Genomic DNA, 18,863 nt, shown 5'->3' with positions numbered 1-18,863 from the left:
TGGATAAGACCACCGAGGAGGTGCAGACCAGGAAGGATGAGCACGGGGACCCCAAGAAGGCATGTGAGCAGATTGGTTGGGGCTATAATAATCTTGGGATGTCCCTTGCATCCCGTGCTAGTAAGGTTTGGGTCCATGCAACCTCCTTTGGTTGAGGAAGTAGAGAGGTTCAATGGGTGCCTTAGTCCCTTGGCACATGGCTTTGAATTCGGGCAAGGTTTGGCATTGGTTTGTGGGGTTTTTCTCCTCACAAATGAAACATACCTCTACTAAGTACAATGGACACTCATTCTTAGGGTGCTTCCTCGTACATCTGGGACAAAAAATGGCCAAAGCCCTCTCAGCTTCCTCCTTTTTTTGGATTCGGAAAGCATCAAGTTGCATGGCAATGGTCTGTCTCATCTCATTTTTGAGGTCTTCCATATGATTAGCAACTCATGCTTGGAGAAGGTAGTACTAGCTGAAAGTGGATTCCCCATTCCTCTTTCTGGGCTGCCCTAGAGTGGTTTCTAAACACAGTCTTTATGTCCTCATAAGGTAGTTGGTAAATGTCTCCTCTCGCTAGCATGTGAAGGGTATCTAGAAGGTCTTCAGGGACTCCTCGGAGCAGAACCAGCTTTAGAGATTCAGGGTCAAGTGTGCACCTGGCCCATTTATAGCTAAGTTGGAACCTTTCCTCGTAGTCCTCTAAAGACTCATCATTCCCCATGGTCATCCGAAATATTTCTCCCTTGGTTTTCTTTGACCTACAATAATCCCGGTATTTGTTATTAAAGGCTTGCTGCATCTGAGCCCAAGTAGTGATACTGTTTCTAGGTAACCCCATGAACCAACGTAATGTTGCATCCTTGAGGGTAGAGGGAAAGAGTTTCAACTTTTGCTCATCTTCTGTATAGTCATAATTTCGACAAAGGACAACAAACTCAAACAGGAAGGTATCAGGGTCTTCAGTGGTCAATCCATGGAAATGAGGTAAGGCTAAGGGACTTATGTTCTTCATTTTCATGTCCCCGTTGGTCTCTCGGATGGGGAAGGTACCTTCTACTCTCTCGTCATCGTCTCTACCATTTTTGTTGTCAGCCATGGTCTCAAAAGGAATGTTTTCTTGCTCTTCTTCTATTATAGGATCTTCGTATATCTCAGGAGGTTCACCTATAGGTTCTTCCGGATCACTGCCACCAAACAAGAGAGAAGGGTAATTCAGTGAAGTGGTGGGGGTGTTGGGTAGAAATTTTTCGGTATTATCTTTGTTCCTATGAGGCATGAAAGGATTTTTGGTTGTTTTTTTTTTCTCTGCTTGTACCTGCAAAACTGAAACAGATGGAATTGCAACTAACTAAAATCTATCTTGTAGAAATGAAAATGTGGAATTGAAATGGAAGCAGGAAAGGACTAATCTACTTTGCTGAAATAAAATTGCGAGAATGAAATTCTAGACTACGCTTGCAGAATTGAAATTCTATTCTACACTTGCAGAATTGAAAGGCTAATCTATGAAAGCAAGAAATGTATAATTTACTTTTGCAGAAATGAAATTTCAGAATGGAACTAAAATAAACTACTTAGCAGAAGGTTAGAATAGGAAAATAGAAGAAAAGCAGCAATCACAAATACTCTGACGCTTCCTCGGCAACGGCACCAAAAAGAGTGGTGAGCTCCAGTATTACAGCAATAATGTTGCAACTCCTGGGACTCCCTTCTTTATTTTTATCAACCTGGTAGTTCGTAACAAACTTAGAAGCGATGGTGCTGTATGCACAAGTACTAGCTCTTGCCGTAGCTGTCACTTGGTCAGATGGCACAAGTCCACTAGGGGCTTAAGCCAACTTCTATGAGCTCTAATAAGAATATTTTTAACTGATGGATGAAAGCTAACTCGAAGAAGGCTGATCTACTTGCAGAAAGAAACCGGAAAGATGAAAGGAAATGTAAACCCTAGCAAACCCTAATTTTACCAACTATCCCTACTAATGCAAGAAAGAGGATGCAAGCTACTGAAAGGAATACCATTGACTTCTAGGAAGGTAAATACATGTATCTAAGCTACTTCTACAGTAAAATCTGAAAAAGAAAAAAAAACACATCTTTTTGTATTTTTGAATAAGTTGCCAGAATTATTATGCATGCGATTTGACTATTTTGACTGTGCATAGGTGGATTGGTGAGAGGAAATGCTTGGATGTGGTTGGGAAGGTTCAAAGAGGGCCTAAGGGGTCCCTAACACCCTTCCAAATAGTTTCATAAAGTTTGGCTATCAAGAAACCTCATTCGTGAGCTTCGACAAGAAGTCTACAAGGGTTCTACAGGATGTCTGTGATTTTCTACAGGATGTTCTGTAACTTTCTACAGGATGTTCAGAAATGGGATTTTGGAGGATGGATGGATGGAGAATGATGAAGGAGTGGGTATGGAGGTAGGTATAAGGGTTGGAGGTGGACCAGGACTTGGTGGATGGAGTTGAGGACAGATGTAGATGGCTGGATTTGTTCAAGGAGGACTGAAGCAATGATGCACAAAAAACTAGGGTTATGTGAGAAAATGGAAAATGTAAGGCTAGAAGCTGAACTGAGAGATGGAGCAGACGGGTTTGATGGAGTATGGGCAGGTAGAGAAGTGGTACAGGTGCTCTGCAAGTTGTTTTTCCAACTAGACTGATGAAGACTTGTAAAATCAAAAACCTAGTTACGTTGATCTAATCTGATCTAACTGTCAGTAAAAAGAATGAACAGAAGTTGAACTGCAATGAAACCATGTATTCTAACTCATGCAACTAAGCAAGCAAAAGTCTGAACTTGTAACCAACTTCTGCACATGAAAATCAAACACTAGTGATTGCATGGCAAAGCAAAATCAGTGTTTTTGTGGGCAGCAAGGTTATCACATGTATTCTTTCTAGTCAGCGAGGCTTTCCTTATGTGTAACACACCAATAGGTAGGTGTAGCATGCAGTGCGAAATCAAGTGCATTGAATTGATCTTCCGTGGGAACCTCCCTTTAAAATTCATCCAAAAATAGATTAACATCATTTAAACCATCATAATGCGGGATGTTTCTTACCTCCGTAGATATGCACCGCAGCGATTTGGTCATCATATTTCAATGTAGCATAGAGACTTCATGCAACTGATTATTCCAGTGTTTGAGATCTTCATCTGAGTCTGAGGTATAGGAGTTGTCTCTATCCCACGTGATTTGTCCATCTGTAGTGGGATTGATCTAATCTTCATCGCGCGAAATTATCTTGTATATCTTATCTAGATCATCATCCTCCTCATAGTCGCAGATTGGTTTAGAGTAGCGTGCTTCTTCAGCAGGGTCGAGTGGTACAATAACCCTAAGCACCTTCTTCTCGAATTTCATCATTCACTTCTTTAGATTGATCACCACATCCATGTCGAAGGCCCAATCAATTCCTAGTAACGCAAGGTAAGGATTACTTTCATCCACTATTTCAATTACCTCAAAGTCAGCCAATGCACTTGCTCCTTCAATGTCCATTGTTACCCCATACAGGTGCCCCATAGGAATGATCTTTTGCTGATTGGTCATGTGTAGTTGTATAGGAGACCATTGTAGTGCAGGTCTCCCCCTCCTCTCCCATGTCTGCTTAGGCAGTACATTTGCATATGACCCAAGATCCAAGATAACTTGATCCATTTAATATTCTCCAACCTACGTGGTCAGCTCATCTCACGACCTGTTCACTTCTATGCTTACCCAGTTTCCTCACAGTGCATTGTTCTGAAGGAATCTTAATTTTTCCCATGCAATTTTTTATTAGCTTTTGAAGCCCTTCTACTACCTTCTAATCTCTCAATAGCTGCATACATGTTTTCAAAAAAGTAGCTAACAAGGAAGGATCCACATCTTGCACTTCACTATTTCAAACTAGTTTTTCCTAACTCCCCGACGTAGAAGCCCTAAAGTTCTTCTTAGCTTCCATGCAATTTTCTTTAGCTTAGTTGAGGTCAAAGCCAACTTCCTTTCAACAACCGTGTGCACCTATCCCTCAATTTATGGTTGCTTTCCCTTATCTTCATCTGTGGTCATACCACTATGTGTTACAATATTAATGCTATGATCCTCTTCGTGAGGCTCCACCCCCATCATTTGGATATTTTATGTGGGCTACTAGGTCTGCCTCTTCTTTTCTTGCATCTTTGCTATAAGTATCACGAAATATTCTATCACATGATCAAACTATCTGTAATATTGACAAGATGGATGCATTGGGTTCTGATAGTAGTGTGCAAAATGTCCAACTTCACCATACTTATAACAAATAACTTGTCGATGACCTCTACCAACCCCTCCTCCTCTTCCTCTTCCATGGCCTTGAAATCCTCCACGTGCTACACCCACGGTCTAATCTTGAGGCCGATTTTCCACTTGCATTCTATAGGTAGGGGTTTTATCCATCATTAATTTATAAATTCAATAATGGCGCTCATCATGACCTACAGATTTGCAGAAATTGCAGAACAACTACTGGGGGATTTGTAAAATTGTTTGTAGTAGATGACAATTGTCTATTCCATGTTGTCATGGAACCTGACAAATAGCTCACCACGACACTACTCTTGTGCTCTTCCTAGTGGTTTTTTCTATCTTCAAGGGGGACAAACTGCCCCACCAATAAGATCATTCTGATAAACCAGACAATGGTCCTTATCGTGACTATGGCCCTTGCATTTCAAGCACCAAACTTATGTGCAAACTTTAGGTTGGGATACGTTTCCCTTCTTCAGGCTCTATAACTCCATGTGTAGGCTTGCTAGCTATGAGTGAATCTGTTGTACTCCAATGTTTATATCTAGTACTTACGAGGCTTCCAACCTCATCATGATCTCCACAAATTCTACTTGTGTTGCAATATTCTGTTGTGATAATGGTAATATGAGGTGAGGCAACAATAAAGCAATGTACCAATATTTGTGTTGTTCAAGTTTGATGTTCATATTAGCCTGCCAGATCAGGAATTTTAAGCTTTGATCGAAATCCCACGAGGAGTCATTTACCCTTTTTTTTACCTCCTTAAACTCTATTACAAACTGTGCCTAAGAAGTAGGATACTTAAACTCACTTTTCAATGCTTGTTGAGTCTCTTTCGATGGCACGCGAGGTTTTTCTTGACGGAACTTGATATACCAAGTCAGTGCCCTATCATGCATCATTGTGACTAGCTATGCTTTCTTTAGGTTATCATCAGCAATCTACAGTGCCGTCCACACAAAATTTGCAACAAACTAGAATTGTTTGGGGTCTTTGTTGCTACCCCTTTGAAGATCAACATATTCATTTTTTTTCCCATGTCGAATGGGGGAGGTGGGAGTGGAGGTGGAGGTGAAGGTGTAAGTGTATGTGGTAGAGGTGGAGGTAGATGTGGAGTGGATGGATGAGGTATCCACTATATCCCCTGAAATACCAACTACAATGCATTTTGTGGTGTATTCAGAATATTTCCCTCGTTGTCACTTGAAGAGGATCCTAATAGCGACTATATTTAGAGCCCGATTCTCTATTCCTACTCAAGGGTTTTCCACTTCACGTAGTCTCGAACATCAACGTAATGGCATAACCCATTTTTTACATAACAACATCTTAATCCATGTTTTCAAAGACTTTAAATACTTACCTCATGGTCCCTTGAAGAGCCTGTGCTCTGCTTTTTTATAGTTGATGGATGTATCAATTGCAAGCTCAATGACGAATCCTCCTTTGATACGATCAATCCAGTGATCAACAACCCGCACAATGTTATTTTCTAAAGCTTTCAAGTGCCTCACCAACTATGGAGTCTACAAAATAGGACCATAAAGCCTCCATGTACCCTAACTATCCTCTAATCTAGACAGCCACTCATGTAGTTTGCAGGGGAAGAAATAGAAAAAGGTTTCGGTTTCATCTGATTGTAGGTATCTATTCAACCACCATTCCTTGGATAATAGCATATTTTTGTTCTCCTGAGCTGCAAACGCATGTTCCTTCCAGTCGAGCCACTTCTCTATTTCTTCCTTAGTAGGGAACCACTTATTCGACATCATGCAATCCTCAAATAGATCTCAGTCCCAACAATGAAACCATTTGTTGGCTTGATGGGGCCTGACCCAAGTTCAACTTTAGCTGTGCCAACCAATAAAAACCGTAACTGCTAGCCCTTTCAGCAACAACCTGCATAGCGCAAGCTGTAGTCTCACCTGAAGCAATATTGGGGGATGCTAGAACCAGGTTTTTTCATCGAGAGGCTTGTGTGATGGTTCCTTAAAGTTCTTACGGTTTAGATCTACCTTCATGTAGATCTAATGCTTTCGACAAACAACTACTGCAACTCTCTCAAAATGACCTTCAGATCTTTGTGAAGGTACTTAATTATACTTATCATGCATAAAGATTATAGAACTACTAGTTTCAACAATAAATAAGCATTAATTCACATTAAGCATATTACAGAGTGAAGATACATAAACTTTATAGAAGTAAATAGAAGAATATAGATGCATCGACTTCGGCCCGAAATAGTCTTTATTAAGTATAAGTGTTCATATATAGACTCTTTAACCCTATGCACCGAGCTACAGCGGCCCACACACTCAACTGCGGACTTACCAAGGTATCTGTGCACTCAGCTGCAGGAGCCTTCCCCTTTCACCTAACTATAGGAAACAAACCTTTCATACCTTAGCACCTTGCCCTTACAATGATTCTTCACTTCAAGTTATTTTCTAGACTTTCTATGACTCAACTACTTATAGCATTTTCTTTACAATACCATGGTCCACGGATCATGGGTGGGTCTCAAAATAGATCTATCACCTACCCACCTAAGGGATTAAATCCCCTTTGATTCTACTTATCTTCACGCTTTGTTTTCCACAATTCGAGGAGACTTTACCTTGGTTACAAAAAAATATTACAAAAATGACTCAAAAACTCAACAAAATTGACCCAGGGACCCCATCCCAAGACCCCCCTGTCCATGTCTAGAAAATAAATCCATAGCACAAATTTTCTTAGGATAATTAAAGCATCCATAAGAATTAACTTAATGAGGCCATGGTAGGAAATGTGTTGATGCTTCCCTTACCTCACCTTCTAAATCATTTCAATGATTGATTGAAGGAGGAAATGGTGAACACTTAAGTCTCTATGGGATTGGTAGGTTTGATTTGAATCTTAACTCATGGAGTAACCAAATATGATAGGCATATACAATGCTCAGCCTCCCCTCATAGGATATATACTTGAGAATGTGATAAGCCACTTCATCTCAAGAGTAAGATAGGCTTTCTCTTCTTACTCCATTCTTATCTTCTGTAGGCTTCTCTCTCTGAATGAAAAAATTATTCCTAGATGTAACACTTACTTCTTTCTCCGCCTTTCTCCATCGAATCCCTAAGGGTAAATTGGTCACTCTAGTTATCATTTCAGGACTTAAGAAGATGGTCAATTCTCTGAAAAAAATAGTGGCACTATCTTCTCCTTGTGAATGTAATTCCATGGAAAATTCTTGAGTGATGTCATCATCATATCCTTTCATTTGTTCAAGGAAACCCATCCATTGATGTCATAGGAAAATTTTTACTATAGGAGGGTGTTAGCGAATTCTCTTTGTGTTTGTGGGATCTCTTCTATTGAATCCTCCCCTCATTTCTTCTATTCCTCCTTCTTGATGTTACTTAGGTGAAAATTTCAATGTTTCCTCATGGAAACCTCGGTTGTAGAAACAATATCAAAAGTTAATTTTTAGCAGTGAGGGAGAAGGATTTTAAAATCTATGTCAAAACAAACTCTTCTTTTGTCCCTATCTTTCCTTTACACATAACAATTTCCAAAGGAACTACTTCTCAATTATCTATTACAGGTTGCTAACTTCAGGCATAATTTCTCATGCAATTGTATAGAAATTAAAGAGCGTAGTCTAGAAATTAAAGAGTGTTCTCAGTCATATATAAACTCAGAGATATGCCAAATTCCTATAACCATAGAAGTTCCTTCTTTAGACAAGGCAACAATGGTTGTATTCCAATCCATAAAAGTGATAAATAGTAACTGAGTCAAATGATTATTTTAAAAGAAAAAATTATTCTAAAATCAAACATAGTGTGCATGTGACATCTAGCATTTATGTTGAACTAATTTATGACAAGCATCAAGTCACCAAAAGTATATAGCATGTGAATGTCTTGTTCCAAAGCAAACAACAATACAAGATTTAAGCTCATAAGTACAGAGAAATTATGTGTTCCCTACCCCATCCTAGATTTTAGCTTGCAGTAATGATAATTTTAGAGGTATAAGACAACACCCCCACCACATGTACCATTGGTAAGATCAGCGCCATCAAAATAATCCCAAGGGATGGATTGATCAATGAGTTTTTCAGAAATATTGCATTGACGGAGAAGTGAATTTGCAACATCTAGCAAAGATAGAGCATAAATAGATTGGACCACAACTTTCTCATGGGTGGAGTATTTGTGATTGAAAATTTTAGCATTTCGCATAAGCTATATTCCCTAAGATAGGAGGATAGAGAGGCACTTTAGTTTTTTAGGAGTAATGCGATTCCACCAACTAGACCAAGCTTATGAGAACGATACCCCCTACCATCAAATATGAACATTTAATTCTATGCATGTTGAAGCCCATAGATGTGATGTAGGAAAGTGTTCCCTTTGTGGACAAAGGCAACCCGTCTAGCCCTAGAGTGGGTCTAGTCACAACAAAGACAAAACAACAATTGATTCCCTTAAATACTCATCGTTGGAGGCCTACCTCAGACTGGCGGTTGATGAAGTTCCGTTGCGCTACTCCAGCTTCCATTTCCTTCTCCTTAATGAGCAATCAATCTGAAACACCATAAGAAAACAACAGAGCACGTAACCGAGAACAACAATGATCTACCTACTCATAAAGTCAAGAAATCATGAGCTATCAAGTAAATTACATAGAAGACATAGGAAATCATCATTGATTATATTAATAATAAATCAAGAGAAAATCTTATAACCAAGTCTTGACGTCACAAGCCTTCTCGGAGGGTCCAGCCATCATGTTTCTTCAAGCATTCACTCTCAAAGATGGGTCTCCCAAACAAACAATCTCTCTCTCTCTCACTCAAAAGCTTTAATACAAAGTTAAGCGCACTCCACAACCTCTTACAGACTATTAGCAATCCCACCCTTGTCACACTCACACCAAAGCTATCTACCAAACTCAAAAGCACTAGCAGCACTATCCAACCAAAGGAACTAAGGAACTAGCAGATCATAGCAATGGTGAGTGATTTTATAGGAGAATGAGTCTCCATGAAATGACGAAGAGGGAGCTTATCCTTAAGGGAGGTTGCACAAGAGGCGGAACCACCATCCCAGAGGAGGAAAAGTGACCCAAACTGACCCAACAACCATCTCTAGAAACACCCAGAAGGCCGACTGTTTGAACAAATTCACCAAATCTAGATCGTCGCGGGTCATGAACTAGGTACTAGCGACGACGTTGCAACGATACAGTCCATGCCAGAGAACCGTTGTGCATTTTAAGGGCTTACTAGCGACGATGTAGGAACTTAGTCAAAAAGGGTCAATCTTCAGCATTAGAGAGCATTTGCTTAATCTTCTTACATTGGTGGGAAGATATGAACATGTTTATTTGACACATGACACAGCAGAGGGACTGAGATGAGGACAGTGACAAATTACTGTGTAACAGATTCCCCCTAAAGCATGAAGCCCGAGAGAGTGGGATGATCGAAATGCTTTACGAAACTATCTAAACTAGAACACCAGTTTTGAAGAACCAGCAAGCACAAGGACAATTGATATCCCTGATAGTGAAATACATGTAGTCTAGGCATGGGTGCAGCCATCTAAAATACATATGATAATTGGCCTATGGTATGGACACAGCCACCCAGTTGACAAGACCATGATAATGGTAAAGGTATGGTCACAGCCATCCATGAAGACTCAGGCATGGTCACATCCATCCATCAAAGATTCATATGTGTAATCACGAACCAATCCACGCAGCCCGAACATATGCAATCTTAGTTTGGGGTCTTGAAACCCAACCGATTATAGTACAAAGTCTATCATGCGAACAGATGTGCTGAGGTCGAGCATGATAGAAAGTCACTTGATTACCAGTCAATGATGAAAACCGTTAACACGCATGAGAGAAGCCACCAATAATGCCAATGGTTCTCAAGGTACTATCTAGTACAATCCACCAGGTGTGAAAAATGGGTTGAAGTCAAACACCCACGGAATCACCCAATCGAAGACCAATGATGAAAGTCTATCGTCAAGTGCGAAGAGCTTGCCATTGAGGCATGCAAGCTCCAAGGTATCGAAGGGGATCTCAAGACCAATCTCCTGGATAATGAGCTGGTGTCAATAGGAGATGATCCGTCGCAGGAGGGCCATAATGTTTCCCCCATCAACGACATGAGATAAGGAACAAGTGGTAGATGGTGGATCAGAGTATCATAGGAGGAGGTAAGAGTGTGAACTGCAGAAGGATTATACTCTTGAACATATCGGTGACACAACTCTAGAATGTGGCAGCATTTTGGTACCAAAGGATCGGAGGCTTGATGGAGACAACATGGATTATATGGAATGAGGAAAAATGGCAACCTAGAACCCCGAAAGGCCAAATGACGATGTGTGGATAACCCAACCTGACAAGAAGCAAAAGTGTCGATGTTCAAGAGTGACTAGCTGCCGCAGGTAACCAACGATGACTTTCAAATTTTCCCCCACCATTGCTGGCAAGTACCCCAATTATTTTTAAAAACAAGCTTGAAGGGGATAGCATATGCTTGTGATATAAGTTCGACCTTCGGACGAATCCAACCTAGTGATAGTTTAACGAGCCCTAGGGAGGAGAAGCTCGAGTCTCGTCATAGGGACGAGTCCAATATTGTCAGGGTTTAACGAGTCCGAAATAGGTAAAACTTGGAGTCTTTTTCATGTTTAGAAAGTTTGAAAAAGACATGGAAAAGAAAACTCCAAGGGGGTACTTTTTCATAAATTTGTGTCCCTCGAGCACAAAAAAGTATAAAATAATACTCGAGAGAACCGCTTGACCATTACAACCAAGGAGTACTTTTCGTAATTAGTGACCTCAATCCAAAAAAGTAGAAAAACGATCGAAGACATGTCGTTTCATGACCAGTGTCGAATCTGAAACAACAAAAGTTCGGCGATATTTTCATGTTTTATACGGTCAGAAAAGAGTTGAAAGTGGACCACCTTTTTATTCTGTTTAATGAGTCAAAAAGGGAAAAACTCGGCAATCTTTTCATATTTTACGAGTCAGAAAAGAGCTTAAAGGTGACTCGTCCTAGAGGAACAAGTGCTATAAAGGGTAGTAACTCGTTTCGATAATTGTGGAACTAATCAAAACATGTAATGGTCAAGAGGCTAGCTAATAAAACCACTCACCGCTGCGGTTCCTTAAGAAAGGAAAAACAAGCAAGTGAAAGCATATGATCAGCCAAAGAGATGGCGATGATGGAACGAAACAACCAAGGCTCATCTAGTAGAATTTAGTGGATAAAAATGGCAACCACGAGGTGTAAATCGGGTATGGGTTCATGTTTACACAAGCTTGAACCATGGAGAACTCTGCTTGGATTCGGTTTCATGTTTACGCATGCTTAAAACGAGAAACTATGCTTGTTATAAGTTCGCATGCCCACAACATAACGGCACAAATCGAGGTACATGCCCCCAAGATTCATTGCATTCAACGAGGTGGATGGAAAGAAGGTTCACTTTCAAGGTCTTGAAAATGCTCGACTTGGATTTTACGAGATCTTAATCAAATACACGATTTGGAAAAGGGAGTGGTTTCATTTTTTAATCAGGTTGGCATGGTAAAAGAACTATCCTCATAACCCTTGGTTCAATTTTTAATGAGGTTGACACAAGAGCAAGAACTTTCCTCATAACCCTTGTTTCATTTTTTAACAAGGTTGACACAAGATCAAGAACTTTCCTCAAGACTCCTTGTTTATATGCCATATGAGAACATGGCTCCCAAGAGGTCTTCGCGGGACGGAAGAAACATGCTCTGGGAGAAACACATGTCATTAGACACCAATGATAGATTGGGTTCCAACACCCCTAGTACATGATGTACGAGACCATCTGCATGATCATCAGCAGAGGAGATAGAATAGGTAGCCACATAATTGACCTGTGGCAAAGAAGGTACTACTTACGGATAAGAACCGATGGGGGATGATGTTACAGGAGGCACCAGGTGACTAAAGAATGACAATTGATCAATAATCACCATTCTTCTATCGTGCGGAAAACAAACCACACAGAAGAGTGAAGAGATGAGGGCCCCCATGGCATAAATATAGTCACGGCCAAGAAGAAGGCTGAACTCTAGAGCACCTTAGACAACCATTACATCTATAGAGATGGCTTTGCCTCCAAAAGTAATAGGGAACTTTAGAAGGATCCCTAAAGGTTGACTAGTGCCTCCGTCAAATGCCAACAGACTCTACGTGACCAGCACAAGCTGTGGGAAGCCCAAAGCTTTCCATGTAGTGAAAGGCATGAGGCTAACTGACACACCCTCATCCAACATAGTGCCAAGTACTACCTTATCATAGGCATGTACTATAATCTGAAAAGTCACATAGGATGGAAGGTGGAAAGCAGTCAAGTGACTCCAGTCGAATGAAATGACTAAACTACTTGGTGGGGGTATCATATGATTGCCCCCATGCTCAACAGGAACTGAAGAAGGACCCTCTAAATCAGCTAGGATAGGAGGGTCATTCTTGGACTCAAGAAAATTTGACAAGACGAGAAAAACATGAGTAGAATGCTCATGATGCTCTTTTGGAACAGAGTGAACAATAGGTGGAGAATCCAAGTCGACACTCTCTTCGACCAATGGTTGGTCTGAAGTAGGCTTATCACAGCTAGGTTCAGAAAGAGTAGGATGGACAAGAGAAGAATCTAAATCAATCTCTTTGTCAACAGGGAGAAGGTCTAAAGAGAGCCTCTAATAACTAATGGGAAGTTGAGGTGAAGAAGTTGTAAGACTTTCCAAAATGGTGGAATCTTAATCCATGAACGAACAAAGGTGAAGGGGATGGTGGCCTTCACACAATCTAAATGGGAATCAAACCTTCCCTTTCTTCTTACCACTGCCAGTTGATAGGGTAGCATCGTCATGAGCTTTAGAGGACGATGAGGGACGAGTCAGATCATGAGACCATACTTCTAAGATCCTAGGGATGCCAGGACAATCATGAAGAAGATGGTCACCCTTGCACAATCTACAAGGAAACTTAACCTTCTGCGGAGGAGCAGAGGGTGGTACAACCTGAGATGTAATCAGAGCAATAACTACACAGGTGGCCTCATGTTTATCAAACTTCTTCATCATCATCATCATCTTCTTCTTCTTCTTAGTCTCCTAGTTACTGGATGTGAAACTTTCACCAAGCGAAGGAGGAGATGAAGGTGAAGAAACAGGGGAAGGAGGCATAGGCTCAACCTTGGAATCAACGTGTCGTGGTTCAGATGAAGGAGATGATGGGATAGGAATCATGACGCTCGAGACCACCGAGGATGAAAAAACCAAATGGGCAGACCGATGGTTATCCTAGGCGAAGACAATGTTGCCATATACGGAGCACCAACATTTCCAAAAGGTGGAAATGAACCAGAATTTCCATCTGGGGGAAGACCTTGGCCGGTAGACTCAGGGAATGTTTCCATTGGGAACCAGCTTGAAAAACACTCTTATCACAACCAAGAACTCAAACTGTTACCAGGAATATTTCGTGGGCAATAAATTTTATGACGCAAGAACAAAACTTGACCCTTTCATGTTTCAAGAGTCGAGAAAAGGACGAAAAGATGACTCTATCTCTTTCGAGGTTTAATGAGCCTGAAAGACAGGTGCTCAGATGGACCTTTTCTTTTAAGGAGTCTGGAAAGGAATGAAAGTGACTACTCTGGAGAACTAGGCAAAAGGTTAACCAAACAACCCGTAAAACTACATATACACCTTGGCGATCATATGAAAACAAAGGATTTTCCATATGGCAGCCAATCTTCCCAAATGTTGTGCTCGGTGTGTTACGGTTTGAAAGGTGGCAGACACGACTTCCTAAGGATATAGGATAACCTAGTGGGGTCTCCCAACATATACTCGATGGTACTGGGAGCACAAGTCTGTACTAGTAGTTATTGAGTCACAGAAGGAGGAATCACCCAAACTTAAGTGAAAGCAATAGTGACTAGGTTTAACGACGCCGGGGCACATCTCTACCCTAGACCTCTAAATAATGTGTGTTATGTTCGAATGCATTGTTAAGTTCATTCAGTTCATTTTAGAGTTGATCTTGAATTATGTTTCAATATCCAGGCCTTACCGTATGTATATCAAAACCTAGGGTGCAACTAAAATGAATAAAGCATCTTTCATTTCGATGAACTCCTACTTACATAAGGGTAGAGAGATCATTCCCAAACCAAGACAAAACCAAGATCAGCAAATGCAGTCACTCAAGAGACACAATGTATAAACACATCAATCCCTACAGTGCATCGATACTACTAATGAGAGATTAAAATTAGCCTTCTAATTTTTCAAACATGAAAAACTTGGAATGCAAAATGTACTTTCACTTTTGTATACTAATGAAGGGAATCCTTTGATTTTGATAGCTTTGAATTCTAAAGAAACAAACAAGCAAGCGTGAAACCGATTGATACAAATTATTGTAATCTATGTCTAGTAGTGAAAAAATCGAATCAATATGAAAATTCGTTCAATAAATAACACTAAACACCAATCAGCAAGAAACAAGCAATGGAAAAATATCAAGCAAACCAATAGGACGATTGGGGATGGATCTTGGATAGACAAGCAACCAAGCCAAATAATTCAAAACTTGAAAAACCAGAACCATGTCACAAAGCCAAAAAATACAAGATTCACTTCAATGGAACCATAGAGTAAGCACCTTAACTAAAGGAAATTAAAACAGACTAATAGATAAGAGGAAGACAACAAGGGATTAACCAGACTGATGAATTCAGGAGGCAGAATTAAAAAAAAAAATTCTACAAGAATCGTCGTGGGCGTAACACCATCAACTAGTGTCGTTCAGTCACTAGCTGTAGCAACAGAGTGACGTTGTCACGAAAGTACACTTCTTTCACACGACAGGCCGATTTCAGGAATCGTCGTGACTGTACGATAGGATTCAGTGATGCACAGACTTCTAAAACAGAGACAAGGCGACGTCGGCATGATTGTTTAGCTTTTTCTAGCGACGAACTTAAAGACAATGAAAGATAAATGAAAACTCCCAAACAAAGACCAGTCTATCCTTACAGACAATAAAGGGATTTCCCAGAATGACCCAGGTAACCCAAAAGACTGATGGTTCAATCCCAAAATTCAAAAGACACTAACTCAAAATCAAGCAAAAGCAAACAAGAGAAAAACATAGGACGGACTCCCTAGTGGAGTTGCCAACTTGCGATGCAGGAAAGTGTTCCCTCTTCGGACAGAGGTAATCCCTATAGCCCTAGAGTGGGTCTAGTCACAATAAAGACAAAACAACAATTGATTCCCTTAAATACTCATCGTTGGAGGTTACCTCAAACCGATGGTTGATGAAGTTTCGTCACGCTGCTCCAGCTTCCGTTTCCTTCTCGTTAATGAGCAATCAACCTGAAACACCATAAGAAAACGATAGAGCACGTAACCGAGAACAACAATGATCTATCTACTCATAAGGTCAAGAACTCATGAGCTATCAAGTCAATTACATACAAGATATAGGAAATCATCATTGATTGTATTAATAAGAAATCAAGAGCAAATCTTACAACCAAGTCTTGATGTCGTAAGCCTTCTCGGAGAGTCTAGCCAGCATGTTTCTTCAAGGATTCACTCTCAAAGATGGGTCTCCCAAACAAGCAATCTCTCTCTTTCTCACTCACAAGCTTTAATACAAAGTTAAGGGCACTCCACAACCTCTTACAAACTATTAACAATCCCACACTTTTCACACTCACACCAAAGCTATCTACCAAACTCAAAAGCACTAGCAGCACTGTCCAACCAAAGAAACTAAGGAACTAGCAGATCATAGCAATGGTGAGTGATTTTATAGGAGAAGGAGTCTCCATGAAATGATGGAGAGGGAGCTTATCCTTAAGTGAGGTTGCACAAGAGGCGAAACCACCATCCCAGAGGAGGAAAAGCGACCCAAACTGACCCAACAACCAGCTATAGAAACACCCAAAAGGCCAACTGTTTGAACAAATTCACCAAATCTAGATCATCACAGGTCATGAACTGGGTACTAGCGATGATGTCACAACGATACAGTGCATGACAAAGAACCATCGCACATTTTAAGGGTTTAGTAGTGACGATGTAGGAACTTTGTCAAAAAGGGTCAATCGTCAGCATTAGAGAGCATTTGCTTAATCTTCTTACATAGGTGGGAAGATATGAACATGTTTATTTGACACATGACACAACAGAGGGACTGAGATGAGGACAGTGACAAATTACTATGTAACGATAAAACCTTTGAAAAAAGAGAAAAATAAGAAAAGGTGAGATACATATTCATTTGTATTTTTGCACAATGTTCACCAACTTGGGCCATAAATACCCCTTTTCGACAGAATGTTGGTTTTCGACACTTTATTTTCTAATATGCACCATTGGAATAGGTGATCCTTTGTCGAGAACACCATCTTACATAACTTCTTTGACCACCATGGTGGTTTCTCAGGTTTATTATGCTCATTCAAGAATATATACCCTTCTTTCAATGCATAAGTTCCATCCGTTGCAAATGCTCAAACCAAGGAATCTTCTCTATCACGAATACAAATGTGTGAATTGTTGAGAGAAAATATAAATCAATGCTATTTCTACCAGAAATTTAGAGGGATATGAAGCTACTGATGAGACATCCAACCTTGAGCCTAGCCTTTAGATCTATCATTATCAACAACTGGACCACAAAGAAAACTCCCCTGGTATGAAGGAAATCCACTAGAGCAGGGGGAATCTATAAATAATTGTTGCATCCAACTCAAGGATCCTCACTAATGCACACTTGTTCACCGTTATCGACATTCCATGTGAAGTCACTGTCAACAACACCAAAATAATGGGTTATAGCTTTCTAGATGACCAATACGTTAGACTTATGCTTGTTTTGTAAGCGTATCCAATGAAAGATAGAGAGAGGGTTTATATATTTCCTAGGTAGCAACCATGTCCAAATTTTGTGAGTGGATAATAAAAACCATCCCACTTTTGCAATTAAAGCTTTGGAAAATAGGTGAAATTTTTTTAGACCCCAACCTCCCAATCTTTGGGCAGTGAGATTCACTCCTACTTAACACAAGAAAAATACCTCCCCTCTTTATGACAAACCCAAAGATATCTCTAACAAATTTTCCAAATTTTTGAGAGGGTTCCCTTGGTAATCCATGAAAGAGATGACCAAAAGACATGAATTTCTTCCAGGAAAGACTTTATGAGCATCAACCTACTTGCTCGAGATAACCATCAGAACCTCCATACTTTAAGGAACTTTTCAATCTTAGCTAATAACTAGTTCCAATCATCTTTCTTGTAGTATTTTGGTTTGAGCTAGAATCCCAGGTATTTAAGATGATCGTCCAAAATTGAAAGCGAGAGAGGGAAAAATGTTGGACCAGAAGAATATCATCTTGGGAGAGGCCAAAAAGGAAAGAGTGGACTTTTTATCATTTACCTTCATACTATGGCTTTTTCAAATAAAACCAGGTTTTCCATAATGGACAATAAGTCTCTTCTAAAACCACAACAAGACAATAGGATGTCATTGATGAACAAGAGATGGGTGATGAAGCAATCGAAAACCACTTATATTATTTTTATTCCCCCCTTCACTTGGCATCAACAAGCATCTTGTTGATGCCCTCCACCACTAGTAAAACTAAGAGGGGTGAGAAGTTCCACCCCTGATGCAAACCTCTCTTACCATGAAAAAATGGTGATGATGCTCCATTAATAAGGACCACAAAGGATACATTTGTAATAAATTACATCACCCAGTTTATAAAGGGGATCTTGGATCCCATATGAGTAAGGATCATTTGAAGGTATGACTAGCTCACTGTATCATAGGCTTTTGGGACATCTATCTTTAGATCGAGACCCTTTAATATTTTCACCTTCATACTAGGAGCCCTTCTTAGGAAACTCCAACAGCTTGATGATTTTTTCTACCCTCTAGGAAAGAAAATTGCTCTTTTGACAAATGCACTAATAGAATTGGCTTGATCTTATTTGCAGTGATTTCAGCAATGATTTTGTATGTGTAGTTGCATAAGGATATCAGGCAGAATTCATCAAAATACTGAGAGGATTCAGAATTAGGAATAAATGCAATGAAAGTGCCATTGAAAGGATCATGGATAAATCCCCTCGACCTGGAATCTCCCACATCCTTTAGAATATCGGGCCCAAAAATATCATACGTCTCAGTAAAATACTCAATCGTCCATCCATCTAGCCCTAGACTTTCGTCCTTTTGAAAACCATGAAGAGTCTTCTGTAGTTTGTCATATGTAATAGGAACCATCAACTCCAAGTTTTGGTCAAGCTTAACAAAATAAAGAATGAACCGGGCCAAAGTGACGATCTCTGGGAGTGTAGCTTTCGGGGGGGTTAAAAAGGCTTCAGAAATGGGATACCCCCAATGTAACCATCTCCTCAAATGTAGAGGCATGACCATCACAATATTATTAAGCAACCATATAGTGTTTTGAATTTTCCTACCTTTTGAATACTTCTAA

Source organism: Pinus tabuliformis, chromosome 1_1 (genome assembly GCF_031772625.1).
Source record: "Pinus tabuliformis cultivar Carrire ecotype Pingquan chromosome 1_1, CPIR1, whole genome shotgun sequence".
Classification (NCBI taxonomy): domain Eukaryota; kingdom Viridiplantae; phylum Streptophyta; class Pinopsida; order Pinales; family Pinaceae; genus Pinus; species Pinus tabuliformis.
The sequence above is the reverse complement of the archived record's forward strand: the minus strand, read 5'-3'. Positions refer to the sequence as shown.